Consider the following 21002-nt stretch of genomic DNA (forward strand, 5'->3'; position numbering starts at 1 on the left):
TCAAGTTACTCAAGTTATAAAGGCTCAACGAAACAAGAAATGAAATAATGAAACGAGCATTGACACGTTTCAAAGCAACAAACCCCATGACAATGGGTTAACGGTCCACCACTAGCCCTCACCTCATCAAATCAAGCCATTCATACAAAACAAACCATGTTTCCAATATGCACGTCAAATCCCACTTCATATAACTATATCATTGGCTAAATATGAAAATTAACAATTTATAGGAAAAATGATTATAAAGCCATTTCATATTCACACATATTAAAGTCACTCACATTTCATCATAACATACCATCTATGTAATTCAAACACCTTTCGAATATGCACGTCAATTCACATACCACGATCATCATCAGTACACAAGCCAAATCATGTTTGATAAACATAGGTCTATGGCTAAATATATATATATATATAATCACATTTCAATAGAATCACATTATAAGACCAAGTCAAATTCACAGATGATACCAATATAAGAAATCAAGGTAATAACCATATCACGCATGTTCAAGTCACTCTCTAACCAATGTAGGCCCACTAGACTTCACTTAAGTCTCCCATGGTACTAATTTTATTATTTAGAACATTCCGATACATGTTGACCAAAAATCAACTCTCGGTCAACGATGAGGTCCACAACAATCCGCAAATCCGATTTATTATCCATAACTTTCCAAAGTCCACATTATGCTTCGAGGATAACATACTAAAATTTCATTATGATCCAATGGTCGAATTGTCATCAATCACACAAACAAGTGGCGGTCCAAATTGATCACCACACCCAACAATTGAATCTTTGGCAACCAAGCTAGACATAGGTTCACATGATCACTAGAAGGTATTTAAAACCTAGAAAACACTCGTGAACGATCCCACGCACCTCCACACGCGGTGGAAGTCAAGGTGGAGGGTTTACAAACCCCGAATTTCAACATTAACTAGAGGAGCTCAAATTTACGTGGTAGCTAGAGCTCAACAAGGGAAACACTTTTCACAACTAGGCCGACGATAAATTCTAACCGGAAACCGTCCAATTTCACCGGAGAAAACCGGATTTCTAGGTGTTCTAAACACCCAACTCTAAAACGAATACGAAAGCACAAACTAAGCATACCTACTCGAAGATTATGAAGAGTAGATGAAGTTTCATACCTCACTCGAAGGAAATCATTGCCGGAATCGCCGGAAAAATGATAAAACCGCCGGAAAAGTCGTGGACTTTGCGACCTCGAGCTGCAAAGATGGAAAGGAAATGGGGAAATCTAAAATCACACAAATGTAGGGCTCGCCAAGAGCTTTCCATGGACACCAAGATCATCCAAAACGGAGTTCGGATGAAAAAGATACAAGCGGGTCAAGTTTGGTGGGTTTATGGGTCAATTTCTCCCTAAAAACGGGTTAGGCAGCTCTTCCCCCCATTTTTCCGAAAAACTCTCCTCTTTTTTTTCTGGAGGTTTCCCTCCCATTTAATGTATAGCAATTTGGTAATATTACCAAAATGCCACCAACTTCAAATGACTCTAACTTCTCCGTTCGGACTCGGAAATAAGATCTGTTTACGCCTACGCGCTCATGGAATCGAACTCTACCTAACCAATTCAAGAGTTGACCGAAAAGGTCGAGAAAATTAGAAATGACTAAAGTAACCCTCACTTCGTTTTTCTCAAATTTGGAGAAATAAAGAACTAGTTCCAATCAAATCTTCGAAATACGTCAAGAATAAAATAAAATAATAATTTTAGGGACGGGATATCACAGGTGGAGTGGAACCCGATTTTTAATTTTGAAACCACCCACTGCATGGTCTTGCTATCTTTTAAAAAGTTGGGGATATATATATATATATATCTATATATCTATATATGTTACATATAAATGTTATATGAATTATTTAAATAATGGCTTTTTTCCTTAGACTATCATATTATATACATAAAATAAGTAATTATATAGTTATATTATAAATCGAAATCTGCCTAGTCCGCCTAGGTACTAGACCCCAGCTTGCCGCTCGACTAGCGTCTAACATTTTTTAGAACCATGTTAGTAGCACTTAATTTATATCTAATTACAAGAAGTGTTCAGTATTTCAAATCTCATAGAGAATAGCAATTTGGTAGAGAAAGAAAAAATAATAAAAAGTTAAAGAGACCAAACCACATTTGCACATTAAAATAAAATATGTGAAATAATATGATATGTCTTCACTACTCTTATCATCCAATGATACAAGTGCTTTTTCATTAAAATGGTAACGTGATAAGGAAATAGTAGATGGTAACAGGTTGAAAGTGGGTCTCACCATCACTCATTTTGCGTATGAAAAGTTTGAAGCTTTGAAATGTTGAGAATGAATCTCATATTGATGGAAGAATGAACCTTACATGGACCTAGAAGTAAGCTAAGTTATTTCCTATATTGCAAAATGAAGCATCGACATTAATCTTAATCGAGTTTGGCGGTGGCGGAGGCCACCGAGAAAGAGAAAGAAGGGGGCAATAAGCAGTTTGGGGTTATGCAGACACAAAAGCGATAGGAAAAGGCCCACCAACCTACTCACCACAATGGGGTTCTCCTGTTTATCATCCCAAAGAAGGGAATTCCTAGAATGCCAAATAAAATGGATAAAGACAAGAAGAATATCAAATTAACCATGCTTGAGGACAGCAGCACGATAACTAAGCCACTCTAAGAAGCAAAAGAAAGAAGAGCAGTGTGGTCCAAGCTCAATGTTGGCGGACAAACAAACGACTCTTGCAAATGGACATTCAGTAAAACACGTGTAGCGCTGACTCCGAAGAGGAACTACATAACACACAAATGTCATCCACCGCAATGCCTTTGTTAACTAAACAGGCACGAGTAGGTAGAATGTTCTAAGCAGCTTGCCAAACACATAATTTTACTTTATTCAGAACCTTTGCTTTCCAGATAATATTCCATAGAGAGTTCAAAGCCCCATCGTGAAAAGATGAAGGTTCACTCACCAAACCACGAGTAACCTTGTACGCACTTTTAACAGAGAAAACTCCATTAGCATCGTAGTGCCATATCAAACGGTCCTGGGGCAATCTCAAACTTAGCGGGATGGAGAAAATTATCAAAGCTTCATTAAGAAGGAAAATATTCAATAGTAACTGCTCATTTTAGGAAGCCAGCGATAGCAAGATTAAGGAATAGACCAATTCTGATTCACCATTGGATTGGGGAGATGATAAAGGCCGAAACAAGTGCAGACGATCCAGCCACCTGTCTTTCCAAATACAAATAGAACACCCATTGCCCACCTTCCAACGAGACCCTCGCTCTAGAACGATGCGAGCCTTCATAATCCCTCGCCAGCAAATAGACGGACTGGAACCCAAAGTAGCATCTCAAAACGAATTGTGAGGAAAATATTTGACTTTGAGTAACTGAGAGGTAAGTGAATCCGAGTTGTGAAGCAGTCTCCAGCCCTATTTAGCCAAAAGGTCGAGATTGAAATCATACAGAGATCAAAATCCCAAACTACCCTTAGACGTTGGTTTGCACATGTTTTCCCATGAAAGCCAATGAATACTCTTTGAATCACCAGGGTTCCCCCACCAAAATCGACAGAGAATGCGTTGAAGATCTTCACAAAACGTTTTAGGCAAGAGAAAGCAATTCATCATATATATGGGGAGAGTTAAACCCACCACCTTAATAAAAATCTTCTTCCCCGCATTACTCAATAGCTTGGCTTTCCAATCTTTAAGTTTTTTCCACAACCTATCTTTAATGTATGCAAATCTTGTGAAACGACTCTGACCAATAACAATCAGAAGCCCTAAATACTTGTCCAGAACATCCACCCAAGGCACCCCCATATAGGCAGCAAGCTGATCTTGAATGGCTCGACAAATATTGGGGCTAAAAGACAGGACACTCTTTTGCAGATTGATACGTTGCTTGGATGCACGTTCATAAATATTCTTAATATTTTTAAGATGCCAACATTCCTGAAAAAATGCTCGGAGAAAGAGGAAACTATCATCAGCAAATAATAAGTGAGTTATAGTGGGCGCCCCACGACAAATTAAGACCCCATCAATAAGCCTAAACCTCTAAAAAAATTCAAACAGCCTTGTGAGCCCCTCTAAACAAATCAGAAACAAATATGGGGAAAATGGATCACATTGATGGAGACCACGAATGGGGGAAATGTAACCTGTAATCTCACCATTAACTAGGAAAAAGTATGAGACAGAGGATGCACAATTCATGACAGTTTCAACCCAACTCGCAGCAAATCCAAGCTTCAACAATATAGAATGCAAGAATCCTCATTCCACTCGATCGTATTCCTTACTTATATCTAGGTTTAAAGCTAGATAACCATTCCGGCCTCAACAAAGATTGTGAAGATAATGCCCAACCTCAGAAGCAATAACAGAGTAATCAGAAATCATTCTACCAGGGACAAAGGCACCTTACTGCTTGGAAATAATCTAATCCAATATGCTCTTTAAACGGTTCACTAACACCTTGGCACCAATTTTATATAGAACGTTACACAATGCAATCGGTCTAAGCTGCGTCATGTTCTAAACTTCAACTACCTTCATAATTATAGAGATGAGAGTATAATTGAGCTCCTTCAGAATATGCCCAGATGAGATAAATGACTTGGCCACACATATTACATCATTACCAACAATTGGCTAGAACTTCTGAAAAAAAATATTGGGGGCATTCCGTCCGGCCTTGGAGCAGTGTGTGGATCTATGTGAATTAACACCTCATTGATCTCGAAATCAGAATAGTCTGCCAATAAGAGATAATTCATTGCCGGAGTTACACGACTCTGAGTTATATGCAAAATATATGAGCAGGAAGACACCCATTAGTGGAAAACATACTTGAGAAATAACTAATTACAAGTTACCAAATTTAAGGTTGGGCATGGGCCGAGTCGGGCCCAATTTTGAAGGGATCTGACCGCACCCAGGTTTAAAAGAAACAGGCCGGGCCGGGTCGCATAATGAAATTTTAGAATCTGAAACCGAACCTAACCTGACCCGTTTGAAACGGGCCGGTTTAGGTTGGGTTTCGGATCCAATAACAATAACAGAATGATGTTTGGGTAGCGAAGCAATCTATGGTTTATGATTTCCCTTGCCACATTCTCATCAATCTGCAACCATGCAATGAAACAAACAGTTAACCACATACACATATAATCATATGAAAATAACAAAATAATCTGTTTCTTATGGATTCATTGAACGAAATGGAAAAATTCTAGCTTTTTCTGAGTACCAACTCCGAAATGGAAAGATTCTAGCTATATAAGGTTTATAATTCTAAAAGAATTAAACTTTAAGGCAAAAAAATAAGTAAAAGGTGATATGAAATTACATTGAAAAAAAAAAAAATTGGGAAAAGTAAGTAAGGACCTTGTGGCCCGTTCGATGTATTTCATGGCGACGAGCTCTTTGGTCTCTTTGTTCCTCATAATCCTGGCCACCCCAAAATTCCCAGATCCAATATCCTTAACAAGCTCATACTTTTCCATTTTCTACGCTTTATTTCTTCAAATTTTGTTGTTTGAGACTCCGTATAAAAACTCCAATTAAGCTACACACCTTGGAAGCTTGAAATGATCAATTGAGCTTTCAATTCATGGATGATCTCTAAACTCACACATCACCCAAATAGAGCAATTGGATCGAATTGGAAAAACCCCAAATCCTGGAACAAAGATCAACGTTCTAAAGAGATGGAGAGGGTGGAGGGATTGGGAATGAAGAGGGTTATTAAATTGGATCACTTGCTGGATTTGATTTGGGGAATTAATTAGGGTTAGGGTTGCATGTGGTGAAGATTGCATTCCCATTCTCGATTTCTTACACGCATTCAGAAATTAAAGCCATAAAAAAAATAAAAAAATAAAAAAATAAAAACAAAGGAATTAGTTATAAATTGACAAGAAAAAAGACGAGAGAGGATTTTAGTGACCATGGATTGAGATTTGATGATGATGATGGCGGTAGACGGAGCTGATGATGATGGCAGAAGACGGAGTTGATGATGATGGCAGTGAACAAAACTAGAATAGTGGGAGTGAGTCAGGAGGAAAGATCTACGTCTGATGATAATGGTGGCGAACGAATGAGAGATCGATGCTCGAGTGAGAAGAGATGAGCCATGATGAGAGATTGAGGGAAAGGGAAACTAAATAAATGGATAGATGATTTTGAATGACTCAGATTAACACATGCTAGAAACGGGCCAAGCCGGGGGCCCGTTCACTCTTATTTTAAGAACCGCCCATCCCCGCTAAATTCGTATACCCATCCCGCCCCGCCCCGTTTTGTGTTCTGAAATTTTGGACCCGCCCTTTACCTACCCTAAACTATGGGTACTCGCCCCGACCCGCGGGTCCTGGTTCTCGTGTATGCCTCGTGCTGCTTCCAAACGACCGATGGAGTCGCGCGTCTCCAAGCTAGAAACTTTGTTCGACGAATTCAAGTAGGAAGTCCATGAATTACGATCGGAAGCTCGAGCAACAAATAAGTTGCTACTGCAGCAAATCTGATCCTTATCAGTGAAAGGTAGTGGCTCGAATGACGAATCCTCTGAAGTAACACGTTCTGATCCCAATTTTCCACCGGGTATGAACCCTAATTTTCCACCTAATTTCGATCGGCCCGATCTACATTCGCCATCTTTCCATCAACGTCTCCCATTTATCAAAATGGATTTTCCCCGTTTTGGTGATGGTGATGAACCCTTGTCGTGGATCTACAAGGCCGACCACTATTTTGATTTTTTCCACATCGATGATTCTACGAAAGTTAAGATGGCTTCTTTCCATTTGGACGGCGAACCCCTTCAGTGGTTCCAATAGGCGAATTGTGTAGTCAATTACCCTACCTGGGCAGAATTCATAATGGCTTTATGTCAAAAGTTCGAACCATCAGAATTCGAAGATTTAGCAAAACGTTTGGTCAAATTGAGGCAATCAGGGACATTGTGGGACTATATTCTGGAATTCAGACATTTGGAAAATTGCACATCCGATATCTCTCATTCCTTATGAAATTTTGTTTCATTGGTGGTCTTAAAGCTTAATTACGCCATGATGTCAAGATCTTGAAGCCAAGAAATGTTCTTGAAGCCACGGCCTATGCGCAGCAGATTGATGCCAAGCTTTCGAATTTAAAGGTTAAACCATTCTCTCATTCTTTTGGTACTTCTGCAATTCGGTTTCCTTTGTAGAATGTGGGTAATGTGCATATAGGGGATAACAAATTGAAATATGAGAATGTTAGGAAAATAACTCTTGAAAAAGTGGAATACTGTAGGAAAAATGGATTATGTTTTCACTGTAAGGAGAAATATTCTAGAGGGCATACTTGTGAGAGAAACAATTATTGCTCATTAATGTGCAACCTTTGTGTGCACCTAAGTCCATCAAGACTATGAAAGTGTTAGGCTCGCTTAAAAATTGCCCGGTGGTAATTCTCATAGATTCTGGAAGTTCACACAACTTTATTGATTCTACCTTGGTGAAAAGGATTAAAGGGCATATGGACACATCTCATTCTTTTAGTGTTAAGATTGCGGACAGGGGGAAAGTAAACACTATTGGATCTTTAGGTGCAGTCTCTCTGAAAATTCAGGATTACCACTGTGTCACTGATTTGTATGCTATGGCGATTGGGGTTGTGATATTGTGTTGGGAATTCAGTGATTACAAACACTCGAACTCGTACTGTAGGACTTTGATAAAATGTATATGAAGTTCAAGCAAGGTCATTCTACCTATTATCTCTCTAATCCTGAAACTTCTAGTGAACACATTCAAGATGTCTCTATCTTCCAAATAGAGAAACTTTTGCAACAAGAATCATCGATGGGCTCTTTTCTGTTTCAAATCCAAACTGTGGATATTGTGCAGCATCATGACTCACTCACGGTTCAACAATCTCAAGAGTTGCATCAATTATTATAGGAATTTGATGAGGTTTTTAGTACTCCAACCACTTTACCTCCTCCTCGGTCCCATGATCATCGAATTCCATTGTTAGAAGGTAGTAAGCCACCGAGCATGAAGCCTTACATATATGGACCCTTACATAAGACAGAAATTGAAAAATATGTGCAGGAACTGTTGGATGCTGGATTTATCACAGTTAGTAACAGCTCGTATTCTTCCTCAGTCATTTTAGACAAGAAGAATGAGGGTACATAACGCATGTGTATGGATTATAGGGGACTTAACTTGATTACCATAAAAGATAAGTTCCATATTCCATTAATTGATGAGTTACTTGATGAATTATTTGGGGCTCAGTTATTTTCCAAACTTGATTTGCGATCTGGATATCACCAAATCCGAATGCATCCAACTGACATCGAGAAGACAGCTTTCCGAATACATGATAGGCATTATGAGTTCTTGGTGATGCCTTTTGGCTTAACCAATGCCCCGGCAACATTTCAATGTCTCATGAATGAGATTTTTCGACACACATTTGTCAGTTTATTTTAGTCTTATTCGACGATATTCTAGTGTATAGAAGCTCTTGGGAATCTCACTTGGCTCATCTTTGAGTGGTGTTCCAGTTGCTAAAAGATCACACCTTGTTTGTGAAGAAATTCAAGTGTACTTTTGGTCAATCTACAATCGAGTTTCTCAGTCACATTGTTTCAAAAAATGGAGTAGCAACTGATCCTTGTAAGTTGGAAGCTATTGCAAATTGGCTAGTCCTTACATCAATGAAGGCACTTCAAGGATTTCTTGGATTAACTGGATACTATAGGAAGTTTATTCCGGGGTTTGGGAAGATTATCAGTCCCCTAATAGTTTTAACAAAGAAAGATAAATTTCATTAGACACCAGCAGCTACCACGGCATTCAATGAATTAAAAACAGCCATGTTTTCTCCACAGGTCCTAGCATTTCCAGATTTTACTTAACCATTTGTTATTGAGAGTGATGCTTCTGGATTTGGGATTGGCGCTGTACTTCAACAGAATGGACGACCTATTGATTTTACTAGTAAGGCCCTTAGTCCACGAAATCAGTCTCTCTCTGCATATGAGAGAAAAATGATGGCAATTATTCATGCAATGAAGAAGTGGCAGTTTTATTTGGTGGGCAGCCACTTTGTGTTCAAAACAGACCATCACAGCCTCAAATATTTTTTTGCAGAATCATGCTCACACTCCAGTTCAACAAAAATGGGTGTCCAAGTTATTGGGTTTCGATTATGAAATCCAATACAAACAGGGTTGTGATAATCAAGTGGCTGATGCCCTTTCCCGCTTACCTATTGAAAATCACACCTAAACATATGCAATGGAACTGAATGCTATTTCTTATCCTTATCTTAGTTAGATGGACGACTTACGGAGAAATTTGGAACAGGATACTTGGATTCAAACCAAAGTTCAAGAAGTATTGCAGTGCACTGATTCAACTTTAATTAACCTTTAAGTACAAGTTTGACAATGGATTCTTGAGATACAAAGAATAGTTTTGAGTCCCACTTGTGCATGACGGCATAAGGTATTTGAAGAACATCATTGTAGTGCTATTGATGGACATGCTGAATTCCTTAAAACCTATAAAAGACTATCTCGGTCTTTTTATTGGGTTGGCATGAAAAAGGATATCAAGGAATTTGTATCCAATTGTGCAACTTGTCAACAACAAAAATATGAGACATTGGCTCCTACAGGATTACTCCAACCATTGTCGATTCCTTCTCGAGTGTGGACCGACATTTCAATGGACTTTATCGTGGGATTACCACCTTGCAAAGGTAAATCTGTAATATGGGTAGTTGTAGATAGGTTGTCCAAGTATACTCACTTTCTTGCCCTTTCCCATCTTTACACGGCTGTCTCGGTGGCGAATCTATTTGTTGAACACATCTTTAAAACTCCATGGTATGCCTACTTCAATAGTGTCCGATAGAGATCCCATCTTTATGAGCAAATTTTGGAAGGAATTTTTTGCACTGCAAGGTTCAAACCTGTGTTTTAGCTCGGGTTATCATCCATAGACAGATGGGCAAACAGAGGTGGTTAACAGGTGTTTGGAAACGTATTTGAGGTGTTTTTGCAGCCTACAGCCCAATAAATGGTTGACTTGGTTACTGTGGGCAGAGTATAGTTACAACACAGCCTTCCACTCTACCACCAACCTATGTCCTTACGAGGTGGTTTATGGGCAACCACCTCCTGCAATACCAATTTATGAGGCTGGTACTACAAAACTGGATCTAGTTAATAGGTTTTTGCAGGAGCGAAACACAATCTTATCTCTTTTAAAGGCAAATTTGATGGTTGCTCAGAATAGAATGACTGTTCAAGCTAACAAACATAGAACCGAGCGGGTCTTCCAAGTGGGTGATTTGGTGTATTTGAGACTGGTTCCATATCAACATTCATCCTTGGCTTCACATCCATTTCACAAGCTTCAGCCTCGATTCTATAGACCATATGAAGTGTTGGCAAAGGTTGGACCAGTTGCTTATAAATTCCGATTACTAGAGAATTCAAAATTACACCCCGTCTTTCATGTTTCCTGCCTTAAGAAGCACCTGGGTCCTCACATTCAACCTACTCTCCAGTTACCAGTTATCACAGATGCCGGCATATTGCAAGAAGTTTTAGTAGCAATATTGGAGTGGAGGATAGTCAAGATGGGGACTATTGCATCAACCGAGGTATTAGTTCAGTGAAAAAATCATGCTCCAGCCGATGCAACTAGGGAGGATTATGCCGACTTGAAGTCCCGATTTCCTATGGTATCCCAGTTATGATGTCTAGCATTCATATTGAGTTGTGTACTGTCTAGCATTCCTTAACAAGCTCATTCTTTTGGTACTTCTGCAATTCGATCTCCTTTGTAGAATGTGGGTAATGTGCATATAGGGGATAACAAATTGAAATATGAGAATGTTAGGAAAATAATTCCTGAAAAAGTGGAATACTGTAGGAAAAATGGATTATGTTTTCACTGTAAGGAGAAATATTATAGAGGGCATACTTGTGAGAGAAACAATTATTGCTCATTAATGTGCAACCTTTGTGTGCACCTAAGTCCATCAAGACTATGAAAGTGTTAGGCTCCATTAAAAATTGCCCGGTGGTAATTCTCATAGATTCTGGAAGTTCACACAACTTTATTGATTCTACCTTGGTGAAAAGGATTAAAGGGCATATGGACACATCTCACTCTTTTAGTGTTAAGATTGCGGACAGGGGGAAAGTAAACACTATTGGATCTTTAGGTGCAGTCTCTCTGAAAATTCAGGATTACCACTGTGTCACTGATTTGTATGCTATGACGATTAGGGTTGTGATATTGTGTTGGGAATTCAGTGATTACGAACACTCGGACTCGTACTGTGGGACTTCGATAAAATGTATATGAAGTTCAAGCAAGGTTATTCTACCTATTATCTCTCTAATCCTGAAACTTCTAGTGAACACATTCAAGATGTCTCTATCTTCCAAATAGAGAAACCTTTGCAACAAGAATCATCGATGGGCTCTTTTCTGTTTCAAATCCAAATTGTGGATATTGTGCAGCATCATGACTCACTCACGGTTCAACAATCTCAAGAGTTGCATCAATTATTACAGGAATTTGACGAGGTTTTTAGTACTCCAACCACTTTACCTCCTCCTCGGGATTACTCCAACCATTGCCGATCCCTTCTCAAGTGTGGACCGACATTTCAATGGACTTTATCGTGGGATTACCACCTTGCAAAGGTAAATCTATAATATGGGTAGTTGTAGATAGGCTGTCCAAGTATGCTCACTTTCTTGCCCTTTCCCATCTTTACACGGCTGTCTCGGTGGCGAATCTATTTGTTGAACACATCTTTAAACTCCATGGTATGCCTACTTCAATAGTGTCCGATAGAGATCCCATCTTTATGAGCAAATTTTGGAAGGAATTTTTTGCACTGCAAGGTTCAAACCTGTGTTTTAGCTCTGGTTATCATCCATAGACAGATGGGCAAACAGAGGTGGTTAACAGGTGTTTGGAAACGTATTTGAGGTGTTTTTGCAGCCTACAACCCAATAAATGGTTGACTTGGTTACTGTGGGCAGAGTATAGTTACAACACGGCCTTCCACTCTACCACCAACCTATGTCCTTACGAGGTGGTTTATGGGCAACCACCTCCTGCAATACCAGTTTATGAGGCTGGTACTACAAAACTGGATCTAGTTAATAGGTGTTTGCAGGATAGAATGACTGTTCAAGCTAACAAACATAGAACCGAGCGGGTCTTCCAAGTGGGTGATTTGGTGTATTTGAGACTGGTTCCATATCAACATTCATCCTTGGCTTCACATCCATTTCACAAGCTTCAGCCTCGATTCTATGGACCATATGAAGTGTTGGCAAAGGTTGGACCAGTTGCTTATAAATTCCGATTACCAGAGAATTCGAAATTACACCCCGTCTTTCATGTTTCCTGCCTTAAGAAGCACCTGGGTCCTCACATTCAACTTACTCTCCAGTTACCATTTATCACCGATGTCGGCATATTGCAAGAAGTTCCAGTAGCAATATTAGAGCGGAGGATAGTCAAGATGGGGACTATTGCATCAACCGAGGTATTAGTTTAGTGAAAGAATCATGCTCCAGCCGATGCAACTAGGGAGGATTATGCCGACTTGAAGTCCCGATTTCCTATGGTATCCCAGTTATGATGTCTAGCATTCATATTGAGTTGTGTACTGTTGTGCGTTTCAGTCTTGTGGACAAGCCCTGTTTTGAGGGGGGTATTGATAGGTGATTGTGTATTGTGACAATTGGACGGGAATTATAGTGATGAGTTGGCAATTGCTGACTAGGACAAACAAGAATTAGTTACAAATAGTTAGCTGTTAAAGTGGTTAGAAGAGTGACTTAGAGGAGAAGCCTTGTAACTACTATAAAAGGGAAGATTTGTAAGAAGGAAGGGTTGTTGTAATTGTTGAGAATTGTAATAAGAACTACATCTTCAGCCATACATTTGAGTAGAGCAAAGTGCAGGTCCGTATCAAGCAGAAGTGTACGACGCATAGGTTTTCCTGTTCACGGGGACGAAGCCTTGGATGACAGAGATGGCGGTTTCGAGAAGAGCTGGGCTCGTCTGGATTGCCCCGAGCAACTTCTTTGTGAGTCGTCAACATTATTATGGGTTGTCATTAATATATCATCTGCACTAAGATAACATTCATGCGTCCTTTGTAATGATTCATAATGAATTGGTAAATTTTGAAACAAAACATGTGAATGAAAATTTTTCACCAAAGAGGAATTGACTAGAAAACCTGCAAAATAAATAACACCGGTCAGGTTTTTTTGTAGGGTTGGTTACGATTCGGTAACCGAACTGAAAATCCCAAATCGAAAATTGAACCAACAAGTTTGGAAATTGAAAATTTCTATCGAAATCGAATTGTAATTTTTCATTTCCCAAAATTTGGTAAACTGAAATAATTTCAGTATTTCGAGTCAGTTTGATAAAGGCATATCGAAAAAGAAAAAAGAAGGAGAAAATTGAAGATAATTCAAATTGCTTGAAATATTGATTTGGTTACTCTGCAAGAGAAAAAGTTGCCACGAATCCAACAAGAAAGAAGCCAAATTCAACTAGGGGTGGGGGTTTGGTTCGGTGCGGTTTTGAGTGAAACCAAAATTGAAACCGAAATTTTTTACGGTTCGGTTCAGTGCGATTTTGAACGGTTTCAGTTCAATTTCAAACCATTTCAAAAATTTCCTGGATGCAAGGTCAATGTGCATATTCAAGCTTGAAAAGGACATCACACCCCAGTAAGACAGCAAATGCCTTCTCATTCTGATAATATTACTCAAGGGTAGTAAATACCTGCAGCTAATCTGCAGCAAATAAAATTACAAAACATGCTAGACAACAAAAGACCAACAAATACTAAGTAAACCAAAAACTTGACCCTAACCTGAAGGCTGCCCACCTCTAGGTGTAAAGATAAATTTACATATTGAATTAGATTTGTGAGGATAGTTTGGGTAATAAAGTTGAAAGAGATATTAAATATCAATTATTTCAATTATTTTCTCATTGGACCCATCTCCTAGCAAGTTTTCATAGCATTTCAAAATACTTTTTTTGGTTTTTCTGGTTTTCTGTTTTTAATTAAAAATTAAAATAAAAAGTGAGTCGGGCTACCTTTTGTGAAATTGGAATATTATTTCTCAATTTATTTTTAGGAAACTTAGAATTTCCTACCGTTTTTCTATATCATTTAGATTAAACATCTGTGCCTTTTTAAAATTTGATTAAAGTGCTTTGACCAATAACCACCTCAAGCTAAATTACATGTTATTATTATATTTATATTGCATAATTTCAAATTACTATCTACAATTAGAGTTGGTGAGAAAACAAAGAAGAAAAAACAAATGATAAATACAAACAGTTAAACTCCACTCCATTCCCACGTTGCACTTGTTAGGCCTATAATTCCGGATGCATTTCTCTCTTAATAATAAAAAATCTATTAAAAAAAAACATTACAAATAATTAAAAACACCACTTTCAGAAAAAGAGGAATTGGAAAGAAAAGGTGAGACAAGAAAAATTACGTGGAGAAAGAATAACCCCGTTCAATTTTCAAACTGCATAGCAGTTCCGTTCAGTTTCAAACGCCCATAACCTTTTGTCATAACTTCCCAGTTGCATTTCAATATGTGATAAACAGACAGAACTAACCCTTTGTTCTATATATGCTGCCGAATAGTCTTTTTCTCTTCGAAAGCCACTTTGACAGTTATATGCACAGCTTCTGTAATTGAATCACCTTTCGGGGAAAGAAAAATGAAGAACAAAAAGAAAAATTTTAACAACCTACCGAATAGTATCACCACAAAATTTGCAAAGCTTGAAATGATCATATATCTGCAAAGACACAATGAGTACCTGTAAAGCAATAATGGAAGTCATTCAAGAACTCAACAATTTGCAGAGGAGTTGTTGAAAGAAAAAACATACCTGTAAAGAATTAAGATCAGAAAAGTCATTAAAAGAAAAAGTAAAGAAACCCAATTAGATAGAGGAAAGAATGAAGCCCTGAAAAATTGGTTACTGAAAAAAACCCAATTAGATATTGAAAAGAGGGAAATCCCAATCAACTCTCCACTACTTGGGATCATTATCATATTCATCTTTGAAAATAAGTTGTTGTATCAAAAGTCCGAAAGTTTGAAGGCATGGTGTTTACTGGCATAAATATCAATAGAAGATGAACCGCAGAGAGTAATCTCACTAACTCTAATTATAGATAGTAAACTGAAATTATGCAATACAACAATCTGAAGCCAAGCCAAACAAAATTAAAGCACAACCCAAAGGAAACAATTAAAGTACGTAGAGTTATGCGCATGCAAAAAGCTTTTTTTACATCACAAATTGTCTTTAAGGTCATTTAAAAGTTGAGACAAAAATTACAATGTCCATTGTTACTGTCTGGTCCTCCACTCGAATTGTCTTCAAGGTCATTTAATATGTAGTTGCTTTTTTCTGGAGTTTCGTTGGTGGAAGCTTGGAAATGCTTCCTTTATTGAAGAGGAAATTAAATTAGTGAATTAGTTGATTATGAACTAAAACCATAAAATGAAATGAGGCAACACGCTCACATTTGAAACATGACCGACAATTCAACGAAATGTTCAAAAAAATTCCAGAGGAAGTTAATTTGCTGTGCAAGAAGTCCATCAAAATTATTAAAAAAAAAATAATTGAATGCAAATATGTGATCAAAATTAAAATTGAGAGAGAATGAAAATTGAAGACATGAATTACTACCCAAATAAAAATTTCGATTTTTGAAAAAGAATTTGTTCTGAAAGAGATTTACAACCTAAAATTCATAACCATCTATTTGTATAAACAATGAAAAAAGCAAAACTTAAGAGAACTGGTTGGATTAATTGGAACACTGCATCTGCAATTTCATTGATCCTTCTTCCCTATGCGAAGAAGAAATCAAACAGAGTATTACAGCTTTAAATTTAAACAAAAAGTATTAAAAGGATTACTAAAACTACTAAAGCAAAAAACATTACCCTAAACCCTACCATTCCGGAGCCCAATAAGGTGTGGATCTGCCTCAAATTTACCTTTTTTAGTTGAGCTCTTCAAAAAGCTACGATAGCTTCAGCTTACCAGGCCCGAGTTAATTAATTAGTTAAGCTTTGGAAAAGTTAGCTCCAATCTACGATTTAAGATATTTTCTTTCCAAAATAGTTTAAAATATTTTTAAATTCCCCAAAATCAAACGTATCGAAATGAGTTTTTCTTTTAGTATGTTAAGAGAAAATAGGATTGAGAATAATATAAACGCCAATACACAATGTGTACAAAATAAAACATACCAAAATAAAAATAATGTACCAATATTAACAATATGTATCAAATCAAATGTACCAAAATTGTAAATAAACATACCAATTAATGATTTTTGTAAATTCAAACGTACCCACAGATAATATATACGTAATGTATTGTACCTAATAATAATTCGTCAACAACTATACTTAAAAAAAACAGCAAAAAAAATAAATAAAGAATTTCACAAAAAAAAATGAAAAAATTACTCGGAGCTTTTATGTTGATCATTAACTATTTGAAAAAAAAAAAAAAAAAAAAAAACCATTTGAAAAAAAAAATATTAAATGTTTGCATACCCACAAAAAAAATATATATATATTGTGATCAAAAAAACATATTTGGAAGAAGAGAAAATATAATTTAATTACTAATATCTCCATTAAATAAGGAAAAGTGCATCATCCAAATAAAAGGATAAATTCAAAATTTATTTTAATATTAAAAACTAGAGATGACTATTGATCAAAGCACTTTAATCAAATTTTAGAAAAACACAAATGTTTAATCTAAATGATATATAAAAAGGGTAGGGGATTCTCATTTTCCTTTAATTAAACTGTGTCTTCATATTTTCTACATAAACAATCACTTGCATTTGCAATTTAAAATAAATAAACAAAAAAGGATAGAGTTTGTGAAAATTCGAGAGAACTGGGATATGAGAACATATCAAGAAGATAGTATTTGGGCTTGGAGGTGTCAATTTCATCGGGGGTTCGAAAAAATCCGATTTCCTCCCAGTGACGCTGCCATCTGAGGTTGATTTCGTGGAAAGAATAGGGCTTCATCACCGGTTGCTGGTTCGGTTTCTGCTCCACCACTCCATTGGCTTTCTCGGCCACCGAGTTCCTTGGGAGCTGAAATTAAAGCGCATGATAGGAAAAAGAATTAAACACCAAAAATACCAAAGAGAGGAGAAAGAAAGTGAAGAAAAATACCTGAGAAACTGAACGATTCAATTTTTGCCTGACGGAAGAAAGAGATAAACCAAAGGCAATTGCTCATAGCAGTTTCAAACAACAACAGGTTCATCTTCCAAGGAAAAAACTGAAATCGCAGTTTCAAACAACACCACGTTCATCTTCCAACACCACGTTGGACTTCAACTCCTGTGAAGTCGCAGGTTTGTATCTTTTTTCTTTAGATTATCTGAGTTGCTTTTGTATTTTTTTTTTATTTTTTTTAATTTGTTTGGAGGTACAACTCCTCACCGTTCTCTCATTCGTCAGCATTTAACCGGTTCTGTTAAGCTCCAAAAGGATGAGTGAAATACTTGAGCATTGTAATTCTCAGAAGATAGAATCAAGGATTTTATGAATGAATTTTCGTTTATGTGGTTAGTTATATGTGGGGATGAACTGATGTTAGGCAATGTTTCGGGCTATTGGGATTGGGTCCTCTCGTTCGCTTCCAGCAGCTGCTGCCCTTAATTGGGTCTTGAAGGATGGACTTGGACGGTTGAGTAGGTGTATCTACACTGCTAGTCTAGCATCTGCTTTTTCAGAGGATTAAGGGCTGGTTTGGTATTGCTATACTTTGAAAAAAAACTGCTTCTGCTGTGCTGTGAGAATAAGCAGCTGTGAAATAAAGCAGCAGAATGTTTGGTAAACTTTTTTGTAAAAGTGCTTTTGAAAAAAAAAAGCAGTATTAGAGTGTTTGGTAAACTTTTTTGTAAAAGTGCTTTTGAAAAAAAAAAACAGTATTAGAGTGTTTGGTAAACTTTTATGTAAAACAGATGTGAAAAAAAGTCGATTTTTCAAAGCTGGGTTTTGCAGCTTCTTGTTTTTGGCTTTTTTTCATCCAAAACTGTGAAAAAAAGCTGAAGCTGAGTGTTTACCAAACACAAAAACAGCTCCCAACTTTTTTTTATAGCAGTTTTTTTCAGAATCACCTCAGTACCAAACTAGGTCTAAGGAAGTGAAATGTCCTGAAAGATAGTGTACTATCACTGTCTCATTTTTGCGCGCTTCTTGTGTTGAGGAATCAGGATAGACTCGAAATTCTACTAAATAATTGGATCGAGTTAGGTTATGTTCCCGCACCTGCACAAGTAAGTACAGAGGAAGGAGTTGGAACTGCTGACGTTATCATGGGTTTGTTGCAGGTAAAATGAATTTTCTTGGATTATGAATCATTATTAACTTGGTGTGTTGCTAGCACCATTAAATATCTTCTGGGTCCTCATGTTTTGTCATTTGTATGATCATTTGCTGTGTAGGCATGCTATATCCGCAAAGCCCTTCTTATAAATAAGTATAATTGGGAGACCGTGGTTGATGCTAGAGATGCATTAAGCAGTTGTGAAATAAAGCAGTAATGGCAAATTTTTTTGCAAAAGTGTTTTTGGATAAAAATAATAATAATAATAATAATAAAAAAGAAAGCAATATTATAGTATTTGGTAAACTTTTATGTAAAACAGTTGTAACTATGTAAAATAACCAAAAAATATATAATATTATATGTGCCATTAATTTAATTTTCTTAGTGAATTACTAAATATACTTTCTTTTTTTTTCAAAGAAAATTATTTATAAACTTTATCTTAAATATTAATTTGTATGACAAACTACTTCAATTGAAATATTTTAATCCAATCCATGTTTCATGAGGTAATTAACTCTTTATTCTCGTTCTTTTGGTTAGGGTAATTACGCACACTGGTATTAAGCCTTTTGTTTCTCTATTTTCGATACGGGGACGTCAAGAAGAGGGATATTCAAATACAGGACCTTGGTGTATGAGTGAATGTTATTAACCATGTACAAACCCTTGCTATAAAGCTATACGTGATATGTACTGGGTTTTCAATATTTTTTTTGTACAGGGTACGTTGGACTACCAGTTTACTCAACTACAAGAGTTGTAAGATTCAAGCAATCCCAATTTTGTTGCTGAAATAATCAAATTGTTTTGTGACAACACAAAAAAGGTTATAACAGAGTTGGAGCAATATTTGTAATAACCTAAAAAGGTCAAACTCTTGGATGCAAGGGGAGGTTCAAGGTCACGCCTTTTCACTACAGAATATATACCTAAACCCTAAGATAAATCAGAAGCAGAGTTCACATGATAGGATCACAAATCTCAGGACCCTATTCAACCTGCAAGCAGCAATAGAAATGGCAAATGGAGAAGGCTAGAAAGGAGCAGGTGGGTTTTGTATTTCTGTTTGTAAATTCTCATCTGCTACAATTCAGGGAGTTCAGCTCCTTTTATAGACTTTAAACCTTGTGAAAAGGCAGGCATGTTTTCAATTCAACTGCAACCATTGCCCTCTGTTCAACATCAAAAACATTCAATGGTAGTTCCAACGTCGTGCAGTAACTCAATAGCTATGCCAAATTTGACTCCCTCATTCACAACATTCCTTCCCCTAGGACCAAAAGTAAGGCCAATAACACCCGCAAGCTTGTCAATTCCACCTTCTAGTGCATGTTGAAAATGCTGATCAAAAGCAATTTCTTTTGCAGAGAACTCCATAAAAGAACAAAGCCTTGATTGCCTGTAATTCACCCTACTGTTTTGTTGCTGATTCACCCCGCTTCGCAAACTCTCAAGCACCAATGCTTTACTTGCTATGGCACTAGCAACACCACCATGCTTCAAGCTCAGTTGTGCATTCGTAACCTGCGAATTCCCCGTTAATCCCACCTTCAACATATACTCATGGATCCTCCGACCCACAATCAGCCGACAAGCACCACTCATGACAAGAAGCTCCATAAAATTTGCATTTGCAGGAGGACATGTGGGTTGCACAAGATATACATCACACCCAATTCAGAGCAATTGAGATAATGAACAAGATAGAATCCATCAATTTTTCTTGTTTCCTCCACAAACCCTAATTTGTTCCCCAATTAATTTTTTCCACAAACCTTTGCTCTTCCCACCCCTCTTTCACTCACTCTCCCATCCCCAAATTTAAAAATCCAAACAAATAAACAACGAAATTTTAGACAAGAGAAGCTTACCATAGGAAGGACGCCGAGCCAGAGAACGTGACCTGGAGAACGAGAGAGATCTCTGGGAGAAAGGACGGCTTCTTTCAGATCTGGTGTAGCAAGCTGAAAGCTCCAATCTGTCCGTCAAGTTTTAGGATCTGTATAATAGTAGAAAACAATTCATAGAACAAGGAAAAAGGAAAGACTTGCTTAAAATATAAAGGAATGTTTTTTTATTTTATTTTATTTTTGAAGAGATGGCTTCACACCTGAAGGATTTTTCTGAAACAGAAAAGGGAAGTGAGAGTGAGAGAGAAATCTCAGAAGGAAGCCGAAGGTGGGTTCTGGGAAAAATGGGGAAGACAGGGTGAGAAAGGGGAGGGTAGGATTGGAAAATTGAAAAGTTCATTAACTTGTTACTGTTCACTCGTGTTTTGTGGAAATAAGCTGATTTTTTGAAGCTGCCTTTTCCAGCTTTGGGCTGCTAAAAATATATTATTGAGCACGCAAGAACAAGTTCGGTACAGTTGTGTAGATGACCGAAGATTCCGTATATCATAGATCCTTGTTTTTTCCGTATCTTGGCCTTCGGTGGTTTCTCCTTCGTGTATGGAGAATTTTGGGGA

The 21002-nt window shown here is 37.3% G+C and overlaps 2 long non-coding RNA genes across 2 annotated transcripts; both read right to left on the reverse strand.

Moving 5' to 3' along the window:
• Positions 1 to 2239: 2239 nt before the first annotated feature.
• On the reverse strand, positions 2240 to 5969 carry LOC148690762 (uncharacterized). Its single transcript, XR_015956384.1, has 2 exons — positions 5433 to 5969; positions 2240 to 5170 (listed from the first exon to the last, which is right to left on the reverse strand). It is a non-coding gene; the product is annotated as an uncharacterized LOC148690762 (long non-coding RNA).
• A 13600-nt stretch (positions 5970 to 19569) lies between these two features.
• LOC148690763 (uncharacterized) lies at positions 19570 to 20971 on the reverse strand. The gene is made up of 2 exons (XR_015956772.1): positions 20646 to 20971; positions 19570 to 20534 (listed from the first exon to the last, which is right to left on the reverse strand). It is a non-coding gene; the product is annotated as an uncharacterized LOC148690763 (long non-coding RNA).
• Between the last annotated feature and the right edge of the window lie 31 nt (positions 20972 to 21002).

The sequence above is a fragment of the Pyrus communis genome, chromosome 15, assembly GCF_041283825.1.
Source record: "Pyrus communis isolate YQ-2024b chromosome 15, ASM4128382v1, whole genome shotgun sequence".
Lineage (NCBI taxonomy): Eukaryota > Viridiplantae > Streptophyta > Magnoliopsida > Rosales > Rosaceae > Pyrus > Pyrus communis.